The sequence below is a fragment of the Anser brachyrhynchus genome (assembly GCF_964034855.1).
Source record: "Anser brachyrhynchus genome assembly, chromosome: 1".
Classification (NCBI taxonomy): Eukaryota; Metazoa; Chordata; class Aves; order Anseriformes; family Anatidae; genus Anser; species Anser brachyrhynchus.
The window spans coordinates 36538346-36554410 of NC_137694.1; the positions used below are offsets into that span (position 1 = coordinate 36538346).

At 43.1% G+C, this 16065-nt stretch overlaps 1 protein-coding gene and 1 long non-coding RNA gene across 2 annotated transcripts in view; one reads left to right on the forward strand and one right to left on the reverse strand.

Annotated features, from left to right (window-relative positions):
- Nucleotides 1–16065, forward strand: part of RASSF3 (Ras association domain family member 3) — a 50009-nt gene that overhangs the window by 1980 nt on the left and 31964 nt on the right. The window lies entirely within an intron of this gene.
- The window catches only part of LOC308188055, a 41917-nt gene continuing 25852 nt past the window's right edge, over nt 1–16065 (reverse strand). The window contains exon 2 of the long non-coding RNA XR_013945125.1: nt 1–16065. This exon is cut by the window's right edge and continues 12264 nt beyond it. This is a non-coding gene — a long non-coding RNA (uncharacterized lncRNA).

The following is a 16065-nucleotide window of genomic DNA, read 5'->3' on the forward strand; positions in this document are numbered from 1 at the left end:
TGGGTTGGAAGGGCCCTTAAAGCCAACCCAGCTCCAACCCCCTGCCATGGGCAGGGACACCTCCCACCAGACCAGGTTGCCCAAAGCCCCATCCAGCCTGGCCTTGAGCACCTCCAGGGATGGGGCAGCCACAGCTGCTCTGGGCAGCCTGTGCCAGGGCCTCACCACCCTCTGAGTAAAGAATTCATTCCTAAAATCTGATCTAAATCTCCCCTCTTTTGGTTTAAAACCGTTAGCCCTTGTAAAAAGTCTTTCTCCATCCTTCTTATAAGTCCCCACTAATTATTAAAAAGCTGCAGTAAAGTTTCCTCTGCTTGTAGAGGAAGACCACAGTGTCTCATTACTGTGCGAAGAGATAGCTAGCTGCTGCCATATTTTGTGTGGTTGTTGTACAATGGGATGTGATGGGGCCCAGGTCTTGGTTCAGATCCTAAAACATACTCGTGTCTTTGCTTTGTAATGCTGTGACACGAGTTGTCTTACTAAACACGAGTTAGGTAAGTGGTGGATTGTGCAAACGTGAATCGCTGTGTGTGATGTTAACGTTCCCAGTCAAGGGGGATGGAAAAAACTAAAATTTGATATTCTGCTCCAGTAATGTTTCCCAAAAGAATACTGTGGTAAGATGCTGCGGGGTATGCGTTTAAGTACATATTGGGTAGCCTGGAACAAATTCATCCGTATTGCTGACTACGCAGCGTCAGAAACGCTCAGCTAAATGTTTCTAGTCATAAAGTTATTGCCGGTTGTGCTGCGCTGCTGAGTTACAGAAGAAAGAAAAAATCCCCCAAACAATGCTGAATGTAGATTTCAACAGTCATGTGGCCAGTAAGAGTGAGTTTCCCCTTCCAGCAATAACAATCATAATAAGGCTCTTTGTATGTATGAGGATGTTACTTTTGGTTTGTATTTGAGGTTTAGTCAAAAAATGCATACTATGTCCCCTTGAGCAAAGAGAAAAGAGGGGAGCTATTAGTTATTGTTTCTGTGTCTTTCTCAACCACACAGATACCAAGTTTCGCAGGCTGTTTTTTTTTCTTTTTTCCTGCAGAAGACAAAGTGGTGGCAATTACTTTATCCTTCTCTGTCTTATTTCCCTCTTTCCCCTTTTCTAAAAGGGGAAAAAATTTGTTACAACTTACATCTTGTGGCTGTGCCTGTGGAAAAACATGCTGGTAGCTTTTGGACTTGTTTCGTAAAGATTTCCAAAGAAAAGAAGAGAAAAAAAGAAATTAAGTAGCTCTGTGAAATTTTCGTCTTCCATTTAATGGGGCGGGCTGGTCTTACGTACTGCAGTTTCCACAGCTGAGACAGGATGAGTGGATTGATACCAATTCTGATGTAAATATCTTGTAATAGTGCCTTTGGGCTTTGCCAAAGAAGCCTAATCTTCTGCAGGGTGTTGAAAGATTTGTCTCTTCCTCTCTCTCCACCACTTCTGAAAAGAGGGAAGCATGAAAATCGTTGTGGTGTGACACAATCATGACAGGCAGCGTGGTGTTTTGGGGCTGAGGTGTGCTGTTTGCTGTCCTCTTGCTGAATTCTGTTTTATTGGCAGTTCAGTGAGTCCAGCGGACTCACACACCTCCTCAAATCTTTTTTCTTTGTTTCCAGGACAAATTAGGGTTAGGAATCCAATGTTTGTAGCCTCATCCAGTTAAAGACACAGACTTGAAACAGATTGATCTCAAACTTGAATTACCGTGTCTGCATCACCTCAAATACAAGTGACTTTTTCCCTTTCCCAATAAAAATCTCCTTTGAATGTGTAACCCTGGCAGTAGGTGACTTGTACGTACTCCATCCCTGCCCCTTCCTTCTGCCAGTGAAACGTGTGGGAGGAAAGAAGTAAACGAAATCTGGGGTTCATTAGGCAAGAGACTCAACACAAATTTTCTAATACAAATGATGAGGTCGATGCAAGAAAATTTTGTGAAAGGAAAATTAAGCAAGCAGTACTTTAAGCTGAGGGCAAAGTGCCTAAAGCGCAGGTTGCTCTGTGGCATCCCTGGAAGTTTAGTTTTATTTAAGGTTTGTTGTACCTTCTGTGGCTGTTGTAAATTTAAGCATTGGAGGCTGGATTAGCTCAGCGTGGCCCCGTTTCATGTTTGCAGTGACTCATTTACTAAATGAGAAAGGAGGAACTGCAAATGTTTTTGACCTGCTAGTGACTATTCCTGTGAGGTAAAGTTAGCCACACGCATGGGCTGCAGCAAGATCAGACCCGTGCTTCTGTATGATCAGGCCTTTGGAAATGGTCCATTCCCTCTAGAGAAAATACCAAAAGAAGATGTTTTGCAAACTTTTGAAAGCCGACCCCTTTCTCTCCTCCCGCCCACCCCCATCCTTTCAGGAAAAGTGAAAACAGTTCAGCCTGCCCCTGCAAGCCCTGCCATGTGCTGGAGGGAAATGCACCTTCCTGCCTGCCTGTTCGGCACTTCCCTTCCACATGCCAGTTCCCCATGCTCTCCCACTTTGAGTAGTGTTGGTGTAAGTCCTCGCAATACTTCCCCTCCTTTCTTAGGAAGCTTGGGGGCTTTTCAGGTGCTGCCCTGGGCATCTGGGTTAGTTCCCAGCCATGCTGAGCTCCTGTCTTCCATCCAGGTCACAGAAATACCCGAGGACACCCCAGGTGAGAGCTCTGTGCCCTTACTCGTGTGAGAGAGGACATGGTGGCTCTTTGGGAAACGCTGCTTCGGGAGCAGGCAGTGCTGTGAAGGTCGTGGGCCCTCAGTTGTTAGAAGAGGGCAAATCCTGAGGCATCTGAATCCCAAATGGTTTGCATGCAGAACATGAGAGCTCTGCTTGAAGTCTAATGTAAAATAGCTTGGAGATGCACAGTTTGGCCCCTGAAAGCTGCTATTCTCTTTAATTAAAAAAAAAAAAAAAGAAAGAAACTTTGTTGTTCATCATGCCGTGTTTTTCACCACTTCAGACAGGACTCTAGAAGTGTTTGCAAGAAAAATGTAATGTCTTCTCACGGCGGTTTCCAGAAATGCACGCTTTCCTCCTGCTCCTCAGACCATGCTGCTTGCCTCATGTTCAGCACCGGTCCTTCCCCTTTTGAAGTCCAATTTCTCCTCTCTCTTCCCCTTTCTGCTCTATGTTTTTACAGTTTATATACCACCTTCTTGGTTCCTTCCCCTGCACCCATGTCTGGTGCTGCTTATTTTAATGCACTGCCCCCTGCCTTGCCAGAGTTGTCTGCCTTTCAGTGGGATTTGCAGGTGTGGTGATGAGGGTGGGACAGGAAATTAATAAAAAAGCTGGAAACGGGAGCTGGATATAAACGGGCAGAGGGAATGTGAAGGGAGAGCAAGAGGCAGTGGGTGAAAGTCCTGTCCCTGCGAGCCCAGCAAGGCGGCTCCGCTGTCGGATGAGGAGGTTTGCATTTTGTTCTGGGTGAGCTTGTGTCCATGTGAAAAACTAGGCCAACTTCTGCGTCCAGAAACCCCTTTTTTAGGTCTGTCCTATGTGAAGTTGCACAATGGCTTGAGGCATTTCATTGAGAAGAATAGAGGCGAAAGCATGCTATTTTGGAAGAAATCGGTTAAATGCTGTTTGTAACTGCTCAAGTGCAGTTGGGATAGTTTTGTGTTACCGATGTCCATTATTAATACGTTTCATCTTGTTTGGCCATTACAACTCCCTCTGGGTTTCCTTTCCGTAGCATTCCCCAGGGAAAATGGCTCTCCTGACGACCAGAACAAACGAGCTTTCTAATTATAGGCTTTGTTCGGAGCCAAAAAGGTTGGGGTTGTGTTTGACGCGTAGTCACGAAGCTTATTTAAAAAATAAAGCTAAAAATATCCAGTAATGTGTTTCATTCTTCTTATTTTTTTAATCCATTTGGCAGTCAGTGGATATTATGGGATAAACATTGTTGCAGCTAAAATACTTGAAAGTTAAGGCTGGGGGGAATGAGCAGGGTAGAGATTGTGTCTGCTTTAAGGCTACGTCACTGTCAGAGTAAACTCACAGTCCCTGTTTTGTTCCTGTGAACTGCTAACCCAAAAATTAAGATACAAGTTTAGGAGAGACGGCTTGACGTGCTGTACTGTCCCCGGAGGAGTTAAAGTCACTGAAACATCTCACGAGTTGAGGAATTTCAGTGTCCCCTGTACAGCAACACCAGCAGGTATTATTCGGGCTAGGTGACTCTTTTCACTTTTTTTTTCAGTCTGTTGTGTTAACACTGTATTAGGCACGTCTCAAGCAGTTTCTTCTCTGCCAACGTAAGGTTTTGGAGCACCAGCAATCTGCTGCCGGCTTAGTTGCTGACATTCATTTGAATATCACCAGATAAACATGAGAATTTTTTGTCAATGTCTTTGGGGAAAAAAAGCCTGTGATTCACCAGAGTTTCGGAGGGCAGCAGCTACGTATGGATGCTTGGAGATTCAAGTTTCAGAAACGTAACTGAGTTTGGGTTAAAACTGAGGTTTTATTTAAGAGCAGAACTGCTGGAGCTTTGAACTTCCACTGACGTCAGGAAGTGTGGGGACCTGTATACCTTACGGCCCGGAATATTTAGACTTCTGCTTGTTTAGACATATGAATGGATGCGCAAGATGCAAGGAATTTTGTTTAAGCTGGGGAGTCTGGTGAATGCAGGTAAATGCTCTGCAGAGCAACTGAGCTCAGGATCATCTGAATACAGTAAGTAGATTAAAAACAAAACAACCAGCAGTTATTTAAGGAAGGAAAGAGAAGATTTGGTACCTCATTTTTGTAACTTTTTATTTCAGCTGTAGACTTGTGTATAAGAAAAATATCAGAATAACCAAAGAGGTACTTAGTGGCTAATATTTAGCCACTGCAAGAGCAAAAATATGAAGAATAAATGAAGTAAAACTGGATACTGCATTTTGTCCCTTGTGTAAAATGGCAGTGGCACCAGTGTTGGATTAGCAGCTCTGAGTAAACCGATTAACAGAGGATTTCAGATGAAGCAATAGATCTGTAATGCAGCATTTGCCAGTGACAATATACTTGTGAACCAAGCCAAGCAACGTAAGTGTCAGGAAGAGATAAATCAGAGTGACAAATCTCCGTAGTTAAACTCTCCCCTTACTGACAGGCAGCTGAGTCTCCGCTGACTTCAGCAGGATGTGCCCGTCAGGCCAGGACTGTTCAATGCATGCTGCACTTTTCCTCCCAGGTAGACATAATGGTGTTTTAAAATATGTATAGATATATTTACATACAAACAGCACTTACTATTTAATATATTTATTATAAAATATGTAATATTTATAACGTATAGTATATGATATATATAATATATACACACATAATGCATATTTTATATTCCTACACACACAGAGATGGTTCTGTACCTTTTGAGACCAACCTTCAGGAAAGGTCTTAAAACCAGCGTATCCCACGGACTTCAGGGGAACGCCCTGGTGTGACTAAAGCTAGCCCAGCGTGCTTTCATCCAGTCCAGTCTCAGCACAGCAGTTGCCTAACTGCACCATTGTCATGGCTTTGTATTTGCTTGGGTGCCTGTAATAAAGCACGCACACTTCTGTAGGCAGGTATGAATTGACTCGGGATGAGTAATTGCTCCTTTCATTTTGTTTTTCTTTGGCATACTCGCTCTTCTGCAAGGTTGATGAAATACTGCAGACAGTTTTGAGGAGAGTACTTCCTATGTGGACGTACATTTGGCTATGTAAAGTAGCCACATGTGATTTATGTAGCAATTAAGATCATTTTCTAGTTATTCATCTGTGTGTGTGCTGGAGAGGAATTTGTGTTCCCTTGCACAGAGGAATGTGTGCTGTGCTGAAAATAATAGTAAAAGCAGCAGTGGTTCCTCTGCCTCTTAGAGGAAGCCTCAAGTGGCAGCGTTGCCTACCTGGGAGTGCTGACCGCGTGGTGTTACTCACTGCTTGGTCTTGCTCTTCACATAGCAGATGCTGACGACTTCACGCTAAGTAATTGTGAAAAATGGTGTTTGCAAGTGCATTTCTTTCAGAAATTATATACAATAATAGAGTAGAAAATCATTGGCTCTCTGTTCAGGGGCAAATTACAAAGTAAGTTTATTGTCTGTAATCTTTTATAGTCGTCCCTGTTGTCCACAGTTAGGGTTGCTTTTCTTGTGCTCGATCCTAGGTGCGTTCAAATACTTGGGTGTGCAGTCTGACCGTGCTGTACGTTTCCCCATAATACAGCCCCCCTGGTTTCTACTTGTGGTACCCGATCAATGTGGCCTCTTCGAAGCCAGATTAGTAATGACAAAAACTGAAGATCAAATTCTGCTCTGGCTGGGGATGATACGTTGCTTAATAACTAAGTAAGTGCTTAATCTTATTTCCAGTGAAGCAGAGGGTGTCACGATTTGGCTTGTCCCTTTTGAAGACAAGTTTGGGACAGATGGCATTTGCTAATGCTGCAAAAGTAGCTTAACACCTTTATTGATGGATCATAACCTTTATTGTAGAGACCTTCCTCTCAGTCACTTCCTATAGATAGTTGTGCTTAGGATCACACTAGCCTGCCAGCTTGGAAGAGTTTGGTTTAGAAGTTTAATTTTTTATTATTATTTCTTTTTACTGGCTTCCTCTCTGCTGAAGAATTCTGCTCACCGAGAGCAAAAGATGCTGACCTTGCTGTTTGGTCCACCGGTGGCTTGATTTAGTGGGTTTGCTTATAGATACAGCAGCTGAGATTGTGAAGTCTTTTTGTTCTGAGCTAATCACTTAATTGCAAAGCATCTTTGCGGTTCATCTGAGAAGCATCTGGGAAAGCTGTGTGAACTCTAGCAACTGCGCTAGGGATTTCAGCGCGACCCAGTGCTTGTATATTCAGAAGCTGCCATATTCTTTGGCTCTGCTTAAAAGAGTAAAAGTGTGGTGGTTGCGTGTTGTGTGATGGGAGAAGTGACCTGTGTTGTTTGTCCAGTGCCTGAAATGAGGAAGTTCAAAGCCCAATGCCGTTGAAACCAGCATAAGTCAGCGGAACTTTTTTTTGTGACAGATGTAATTTGCACTATTATATTTTGATTTTTAATAGGTTATTATTGATATGTGCAAGGATTCTGTAGCATAGCCATAGACAGGTATGTCTCTTGTTACACTTTATGAAGTTAATGATAAATTTTTCTTTTGTGATACAGCACAGGGGCAACATGCTAACATGGGTGGTGCTCCCCAAAACTGCTGAAATCCTCCATGAAGTGTGGACCTGGCAGTTTCGCCCTTGCAGCTGGAGGCTGGAGATGGGCATTGCGTTCATATTTGATGGCTAAGGAGTGGGGGAGGAAGGAGAATTTTGCCTGAAAGACTCACTCTGTTTGTTGCAGGATGATAAATAGAAACGCTTACCTGCTGCTGAAAGCAAATTGGGGCAAACGGACAATTTAATCAAAAGTTCTTGCTTGGAGCAGCTGCTGCATCACGTATGCAAAGGCTGGCACAGGAAGAACACCAAATGCATGGTCATGGGGGCATCGCTTGTGCAGGCAGCCTGGTGTGAGCAGTGGTCAGACTGCCATGTAATCCACAGGAGAGAACTTAGAAATGAAAACTTAATCTTTCATTAAAGAAATCTTCCTCTTGTCATGATGCTCCCAGCTTGCGTGGTGTCTTAGCACTGCATTGCTTTTCCTACATGAACTGTAACCTTGTAACTCAAACCTTCTTTTCTGTGTTTAAAAATATAAGGCTTTGTGAGTGGATTTGGATGTGAAATGTAATGGAAAGGACAGTTTGTAGTTCTTGCATGAGTTAGCAGGCCAGGTTAAAATAACCCAGATATTTAACTTGGAATCCAGGGGCCTTCCATTTCTTAACTTCAGAGCACACCTTTTTTCCATTCGAAGAATATGCAGTGTGGAGTGATGACTAATGACAGGAGCCTTAATCAACTCTTTATGTAATGAAAACCATTTAACTGCTGTTAGAGATCCTGATAAGTGGATCTCAGGATAGGAGAGGATGGGTTCACAGTAGCTAGAAAAGGTATTCCCATGGAGTTGGACCATTACAGAGTTCAAAGACTGGACCACCTTTTTATGTTTCCTAATACGATTTAGCTATTTCCATGGGAAAGTGACTCTTAAAATACCATTGTATTGCTTTAGCTATCGTTTGATTCAGCAAAGTGGTAAGAGACGAACTTATGTACATATGGCAGTGTGAGGAGATACCACAACTGCATTTTTCTATTCCCACTGAATCTAAAGTTGAATGAATTACATAAAGAAAGAATTGCCTTGCCTAAGTTTCTTTCTTAGGGCTTCATGACTGACAGTATAAAAAGAATTATTCCTCTACATAATGCACTGATCTTTATTTTTTTTCCTTCTTCAAGGTCCTGGCCATGTGAAAACCTGTTTTATTCTTTTGGGTACAACCTGGTTTCCCTTCTCCCTTTAGTCTGAGACTTACTTGCACTGCTGTGGTTTGTACCAGCATTGCTGACAAATCTAAATACCTTCTCTCAACATTCCCTATCTCATCTGTCAAGTATTGCTTTGGGTCTGATTTGGCCTTCATGGGAACAAGTTTGTTTTCATAGAATTTGAAAAACGGTATTAGTGTTCAGCTGACCATGTCATCCACTCTTCTGAACTCTTGCTGGTCCCTGATTTGTGTAGGAGGTATGTTACAGCTTTTCAAAGAGAATGCTATTGGCAAAATAAAATACAACTTATCTAAAACTACTGTTTTTTAATTAAAGTGGACTAAAGAAAATATTTTCTACAAGATTTTAAATTCTGTACTGTAGTTTAATTTTTTTTCTTGCGAAAACAGGGTATTAGAAAAAATCAAGAGAATGCCCTCATCACTAGCTCAAGCCTGTGTGCAAGGAGGCTTCTCGAGGTGGATTTCGCTGTGGGATCTCAGGTTTTTTGTCACCCTGGTTCCGAATTCTTGATTTTCTGTAAAACGAAGCAGACAGCTGATGTACTTAGCATGGTGAGACCTTAAATTCTGGATTAGGTTTGGTGCTAATTAGCCAGCACATGGTATAGGCAGTTCCCCCCATCTTAAGCCTGATCACAGCATGCACGTTATCCTAACTAAACTCCAGATATTTAGGCACAGAGGAAAACCACTGACACTTCTTAAGTCATTGGATGTCAAATACAAAGCGGCTTGGATGCTCGAAGAGCACATTGCATCAGGATTTTCTGTTTCGTTTGTTAAATCACAGGGCATTTGTGGTTGCCTTGATACTGTGACGGCAGGTTTGTTATAACATACAGAGAAAATAATGCCTGCTATACACCTTTCTCAAGTTCTGACTGGGAATTAAGTTGTCTGTTAAACAATGACCGCATAGAAACACCCAGCTGTCAGAAAATCAAGCAAGATCTTGTGAAACATAGCAGGTGGTGCAGTGCAAGTCAGTTTGACTTCTCTTTGATCACAGAATCACAATGAGCTTCCTTGGGAGGCTAATCCCGTGCTTTGTCACAAAATGCTTTGTGCTCACCTGTGCCCAGGATGAATTCGTGAACTGGGTTTTCAGTCAATGAAGTTGTTGGCAGCACCCTGTTGTTTTGGCTCAGTCCCGTTGGGAGTCTTTGGTTTGTTCTCCAGCTGCCGTGGCTGGGTGTCCTAATGGCAATAGTGGGCATGAAAGCCTCTGCGCAGGAGCATTGCTCCTGCTGGGTTGGATTCTAGGGAAAACTTAATTTTCTCCCCATAATGGGTTACTCTGAAACAGGTCATTCCTCTTGCCAGGCTTTGGCTTGCTGGACTGTTTTGGCAAAGACCTTTAACGTGGTGATCATAGGAAGGCTTCTGGCATTTCAGATACCCGGTCTGTTGTTGCATTGCTTCTCCCAAGACTGAGAGGTGTTAAGATGTGCCTTGGTAGGAATAGCAAAGGTTTTAAGTAAGTCACAAGTCATTGCAATGGAACAGAAATTACAAAATGCCTTTAGTCGCTTTCTAGTTGCCCTCTGCTTATAGCGTGCGTCCGCCTAGTTAGGGAAATATATTTATTATATTATAATTAGATATGATTAATTATGTCACGGGTTATTTTGTTTTATGGAGAGAGTTGGTGGGTTTGTCTAAGTCGACAGCTGCTTTTGATTCGGTTACATGTTCACATGATATGAAGCTTATCTCAAGATGGGCGAACATGATTGTTTCTACTGTGCTAAAAGGTGGATATTACGTGCAGCGAAACTTCAAAGCAGTTTTCGGTGCTCTGAACTTTAAAACTCACAGCTGATTTAATTAAAAAAAAATAATCAAAAGAAACATCTTTCCCCACCCACTAAAACAGACCCCAAGTATTCTTCAAAGCATATTTGATTTTAATGATTTGGTGATTTCTTCCCCGAGGCGTTTTTGAAGTTCCGGTTACCACTGGAAGATGAAGATGCAGCTTTGAGCTGTGAAGATAATAGGCCTTTAGTGAAGTAGGCGTTTGCCTCTTAAGATGATAAAATGACATGTTCTGTGAAAATAGAAATAGCCTGGTATTTCTAATATATGTTATATATATATAAAATCATACACCCGGTGATTTTTCCTGTAAGAGCCGAAGTTGATGTCAAACTCCTTTGTTACTCATAACTCAAAATAGCTCCTGAAGCAGCTTGGTGAAGCACATGCTTAAAGATGCTAGTATGAGACTCTTTCCCCCCGCCTCAAAATTTAATCAGGGAGCTTTGTTAAAATGAGCTTGGTTTTAGCTAGGCTTTTATGGCTACTGGCAGAAAAATCTTGTAATATGTCACACAGCTTTTACTGCACTATCCAGTTGTGAAACATTACAGGAGGAACTTAGGATAGGTGCTCTATGATGTATTTCTGGATTTAACATCTCGCTCATACAAGTAATAATCAATATGTTTTCATCTTGAGAGATGGATATGGAAGATACAGGAGAAAAACATCTTCTGCAGGTGTTTCACATTCGGTGGTAACTGGCAGAAACAAAAGGCAGCAGAGCGACATTAATTATTTTAAGGATTATTACAGTAGTAGTGTCGGTACTAGCACTGGCATTTCATTATCTTGGGGGCATGAAGCGTTACGGCATGGTAAGTGCAGTCAGTAGAAATGCAGTGCCTTTCCCTGGATTTGGGAAATAACTTTTGGGAATAACTTCGGGAAATAACTGCTTGTTTGGGTACTTCTGGAGATCTTTTCTCAGTCTTCCCCATCCTGTCAGTATATGCTGCTAAATGATACTGCCTTCCTAGAGAAATCCAAATGTTGACCTGACTATTGCCAATACTTAAAAGGTAAGCAAAAAAAAATTGAAATATGGTGGCAAAGCCCTACTGAAACTCTGAGCCAGAATGAGATCCCGTATTCTTTCAAACACGTACCAGGACATACTTCCCTGGGTAGCGCTTGTTCTGTTCTCTCTTCTTCACACAGTCCGTGTAGGGTTTTATGGCTTGTTACGCATTCGCACAAAGAAGTCTTCCAACTCTGACTGCTGGTCAGCACAGGTTATCTATAATTCACTATATAGTATTTTCGTTCTAGTTTATCAGCTCTACTTTTGTTGAAACGTACATATACAAAATGTTTCAGTAAAACATGGTACTCTTCTTTTTTGGGGCATTTTGTAAAGGGTGCTAAGTACTGCCAGTTCTCCAGTCTCCAAGATTCACCCCATGAACCAAGAAGAACAAATGATGTCTCCCAGGGCAGAACATGGAAGTATTATCATGGAGCAGTTCATCCTACTTCTGCTGATTGTGTCCTGTAACACCTCAACAACACACCCAAAATGTGGCAGGTCTCGGGTTGTTTTAGAGCATGGCTGCCATCACTCGGGCAGAGGGTGTGGTTTCACTGCAGCTTTAGCTTAATTAAGTGAGTTTTAAGCCAAATGCCTTCCTCGAACCAGCTCTCTGTGTGGTTGCACGAGGAGCAGCACTGGTGCAAGAGCGGGTGCAGGAATGTGCAGGTGGGGAGGCTGGCAGTGAGGGTGGGACCTCGGGAAGCCCTGTCTGGGCTTGGCTTGCCTCATGGAGCTGTGCTTTGGGATCCCCCAGAGGAAGAGCCTCAGCAGAAGACACAGGCAAGACGTGCCTTGGAGCGTTGGGGCAGATTTCTTAACTGGATGTTCGGTAGAAAGGCTTCAGGTAAGCAGCAGGTAGAAAAGTCTGTTTGTTTGTTTTGAATGAATAGGAGATACTGCAAGGGGGTAAGCAAGGAGAAAGCAGTAGAATTTACTGAATGGGAAAAAATGGCTTGTGCTTTAGTCTGTGATGAAGTAGGGCACCAAATAGGATTGCAATGTAAAGCATGGATTTCCTTGCAGATTTCTGATTTTAGAAATAAATGTATTTGGGTATTTCTAGCTCTTCATATTTTCTGTGGCTTTGGAATCCTCTCCTAATTGTTCCCTATAACAGGTTTTACAGGCCAGTTCATCCATTTAAGGAGTAAAGTTGAGGGCACTGTTTTTAAATGTACTAAAATACATTTTAAATGTTATGCAACACCAAAAGGTGGCTTTTTATTGCGCAGCACTCTTCTGTACCTTGAATAACTTCAGTATCAAGCAATTATTTTTTTCCCCACTGCAAACACAAAACTATTAGTGAAAATTGAGTCTCCGAGTCTTCTTTTGCCTTTGAAAACTTCAGGTAGGTTCCCTTGCTTGTCAGTTTTGGGAGGTTGGCAGGGCTTTTTTAATCTGCTTGACAAAAGTATCATCAGTATCTGTTTTCATGCCAATTCATAAAAAGTTACACAGCTGAAACTGTCTGCCTGTGGTAATTACTACAGTAATCAACTCGGTGCCATGATTTTACTTTCTTGTTTTGGACTTTATTGGTTATGGCACGACAATTAGTGGTGTTTTCACAAGCATAAATATAGCTCTGTGGCAGCTTTTTGGCACATCACTACTGCTCCAGGAATAAAAAAGTATCTTTTCCTGAATGAAAGATGTAAGAGAAATGTGAATGAAAAAGAAGCTACAGTGAGAGAAGAGGAAGCTCCTCTGGGACAGAGGTCCTGCTCTCCTGTCGGACCACCGTTAGGGGAGAAGACTGGCTGTGTAAACCTCTGCCTTTCTCTAGTCACAATATTTCAGCCTGTTGACCCCGACTGTTTAATCATTTATTTTGCTCATCTCAAAAGGGAGAACATCACTTCATGACCTTCTGGTCAAGCTGTAAGGCAACATTACCACTTGTTTTTTCATTTTTTTTTTCCTGGAAGACTGAAGATGAAAACTAGGACAGGACTCAGACGAGTAAGGCATGGATATTGTCAGGATCATGGGAAATATCGTAGCTGCATATACTATCAGTGTAAGAATAATACCAAGTTTAAAAAAGCACACCAAGTGATACCTCATTATTTCACAGATTAGATCTAGTTTCTTACTTTAGTTGTTTTTATTGTATGAGACATGAGATGTTCCCTCCCTTCCTTGTTCTCTTAGATCTTTCTTTGACAAATGCATGAGTCTGCCCCAGGTATTTTGTTAAAACAAACAGGGAGCAAGTACGGACTGCTACCAGCGGACTGGGTGACACCGACAGGAACAGAAGGACCAAGCCCTGACTGACACCGCTGAGACATGAGAACATTTGGCAGATTGAAGGCAGTCTCTTTCTTAATAGTCTCTGAACTCAGCCCCATAGATGAATTTAATTGTGAAGGCCCTGGTGTTTTATTGAGAGTTGAGAAATGGGGCAAGGATCATCATCAGCCATCAGGCTGGAAGAGCACGTGAGTGTCTAGCCTGTGGGGACAGACAGCGTGTCCCGGTCAGGGCGAGGACACCGGGGGAAATGGTCTGGCCTTTGTCTTTTCCTTCTTCCTTGTCCTGGTTCAAAGCTCTACTCAGTGCAGTGACGATGTGAGGAGTTAAAACACCCGCTCTGGGCAAAGGGGACAATGTGAGCAGAGGGGATGTGAGCAGAGGGGATGCAGCCCGGAGCCCACCCGTGGCTGCCCGGCGCAGCCTCCCCTCATAGGGCCTCTTGCCCCGAGCCCCGTGCATCCTGCCAACATCAGCGAGGGGAGAGGCCGGCAGGGGATGTGCTGCCATGGCTTTGAGGGAAAGGCTGCTCTCCCTGCTCTTTGGAGGGCTCTGGTGTGCTGTGAGAGCGAGCTGCCTGGGGCGAGACCCTTGGGTGGGCGAAGGATGGAGCCGGTTGTGTAGGTTGGGCGCTGCTGGCGCTCCGGCTAGCGGTACAGGGAGCCAAGCAGGCAGCGTGCAGGGCCCTGTCCGTGTGGCGAGAGGAGGCCTAGGAGCTGAGCAGCAGCCAGAAGGGTGGCTTGGGAGCTCCTGCTGGCAACTGGAGTGGAGGTTTGCATGGAAACTGGACACTGTGGGCCATCAGCCTCATCCAGGCTGATGGAGGTGGTGGTGGTGTGGTGGCGGCTTGGTGAGAGCTCTGAAGGGGTGCAGGGAGGTCAAATGGTGACCTGATGCGGTGGGAACCCCGAGCCTGTGCTACACAAACAGCAGCGTGTACGAGAGCAGCTTACATATGGGGAAAGGTGTGGTGGTGGTGTGGTTTTGTTTTTTGTCATCTTTTCCTCCGCTGCCTGTTTTGTTTTCTTTCACTCTCAGGACTGGCTGGACTGGCTTTGAGCTGATACCATCAATTCAACCTTTATTATTTTGTTCTTTGAAATCTGTCTTCATGGCTGTGATGCCTAAAGAGGTCACAAAAAAAAAACAAACACTCATTGCACACAAATACTTTTCAAATGGTATTTACTAATACCACTAACCAGACATTTACTAAGCAAGCCTGTTCATAAACAACGATATGTTGGGTAATTATTAACTGTAAATCCCTCATTTTTGACTGCTTGTCTGTGATGCTTGAAGATTGTTGCTGATAATGGACAGGTTGTTAAAATATTTGCCCATGCTGAAGTGTAGCAACCCCTGTCTGATGGTAGTCCCTTGACTGTATTTGAAGGATGTAAGGAATACTCTTCAGAGCTTAGATGGGGTTTCACAGAGACCTTGTAGTGCCTGTTATCAGAGTACGGCTAGGCTGGAACCCAGCTGCTTTTCTCCAGCAGGCTTCAGGGTGCTTTGGCTGTCCTCTGCAGAACTTGTTGGCAAGGAAGTGTAGAAAGCAGGACTTTTTTTCCTTTGAGTTAACCCAACAGAGTACCTTATGGATAGCAGTATTTAAAACTTGGATGTTGACATCCAGTGATACTGTGTGAAAGTGAGAGAAATTTGTAAAGCTGCTGTCCACTAACTGCACTTTTGTATTGCTTGTTTGCCAGTTAAAAAAAGAAAAATAAAGTGCATCGTTTAACTTTGGCTAGACAGGCAAACACAGACCAGTTGCGTGGAAGTGTTTGCTCTGGCACCCTCCATTGCTTATGAGAGTCTTTGCTTATGACCTGAATTCTGGGAAGGTGTCCAAGCCTTAGGCAGGCTGAAGTGCTTATCTCTTGAGCTTTTTTTTATTATTCTGCGCAACTGGATACACAGACCTACTTAGCAAATGCCCATGCAATCATAGCTCTGTGTCCCGTTTCAAATTCTCTCTTCTTCTGTGCTGCAAAAGATATGCAATTAAAACTAAAGCTCTCCTTTCAAGGAGGTCTTGTTCTTCAGTTTCTGTTTGTTCTTTTGCCTCGAGCCTTGATGGTGTCTTTTTTTTTTTTTCTTTCTGTTTCAAGTGTTCTATGATAATTATACGACTTGCTTGTTTTTGAGGTGACCTGTCATCTTATATTGGTCTCTGGGAGGGGAAAATTAATTCACTGAACAAAATAAATTGTTTTCTGTTTTTGTTTGAATACTTCCACAATTTGCAAAGGTTTATGAGGCATGTTTGTTCTTTTGTGTCCATGTTACTGATGTAACAATAGTCTTTTACAATAAGCGGCTAAGAGTGGTGTTTCTGACCATCTGAAATTCTCTTTTTCTAGCAATAACAAAGTCATTTGATGTAACAGATCTGTGGCGTATATGGAGAGTCCTTGGTTAATGCCTGGGGAAGCTGAAAGCTGTTTGTGCATGGAACAAGTACAAGCATGGATGGCAGAAATACAGTTGGTTTTGTGCTGTCTCTGTCTGTGACAGGCAGAGCTTTGACTGTGGTGTGCAGCCGTTTCAAAGTCAGTTGTTGCTTGG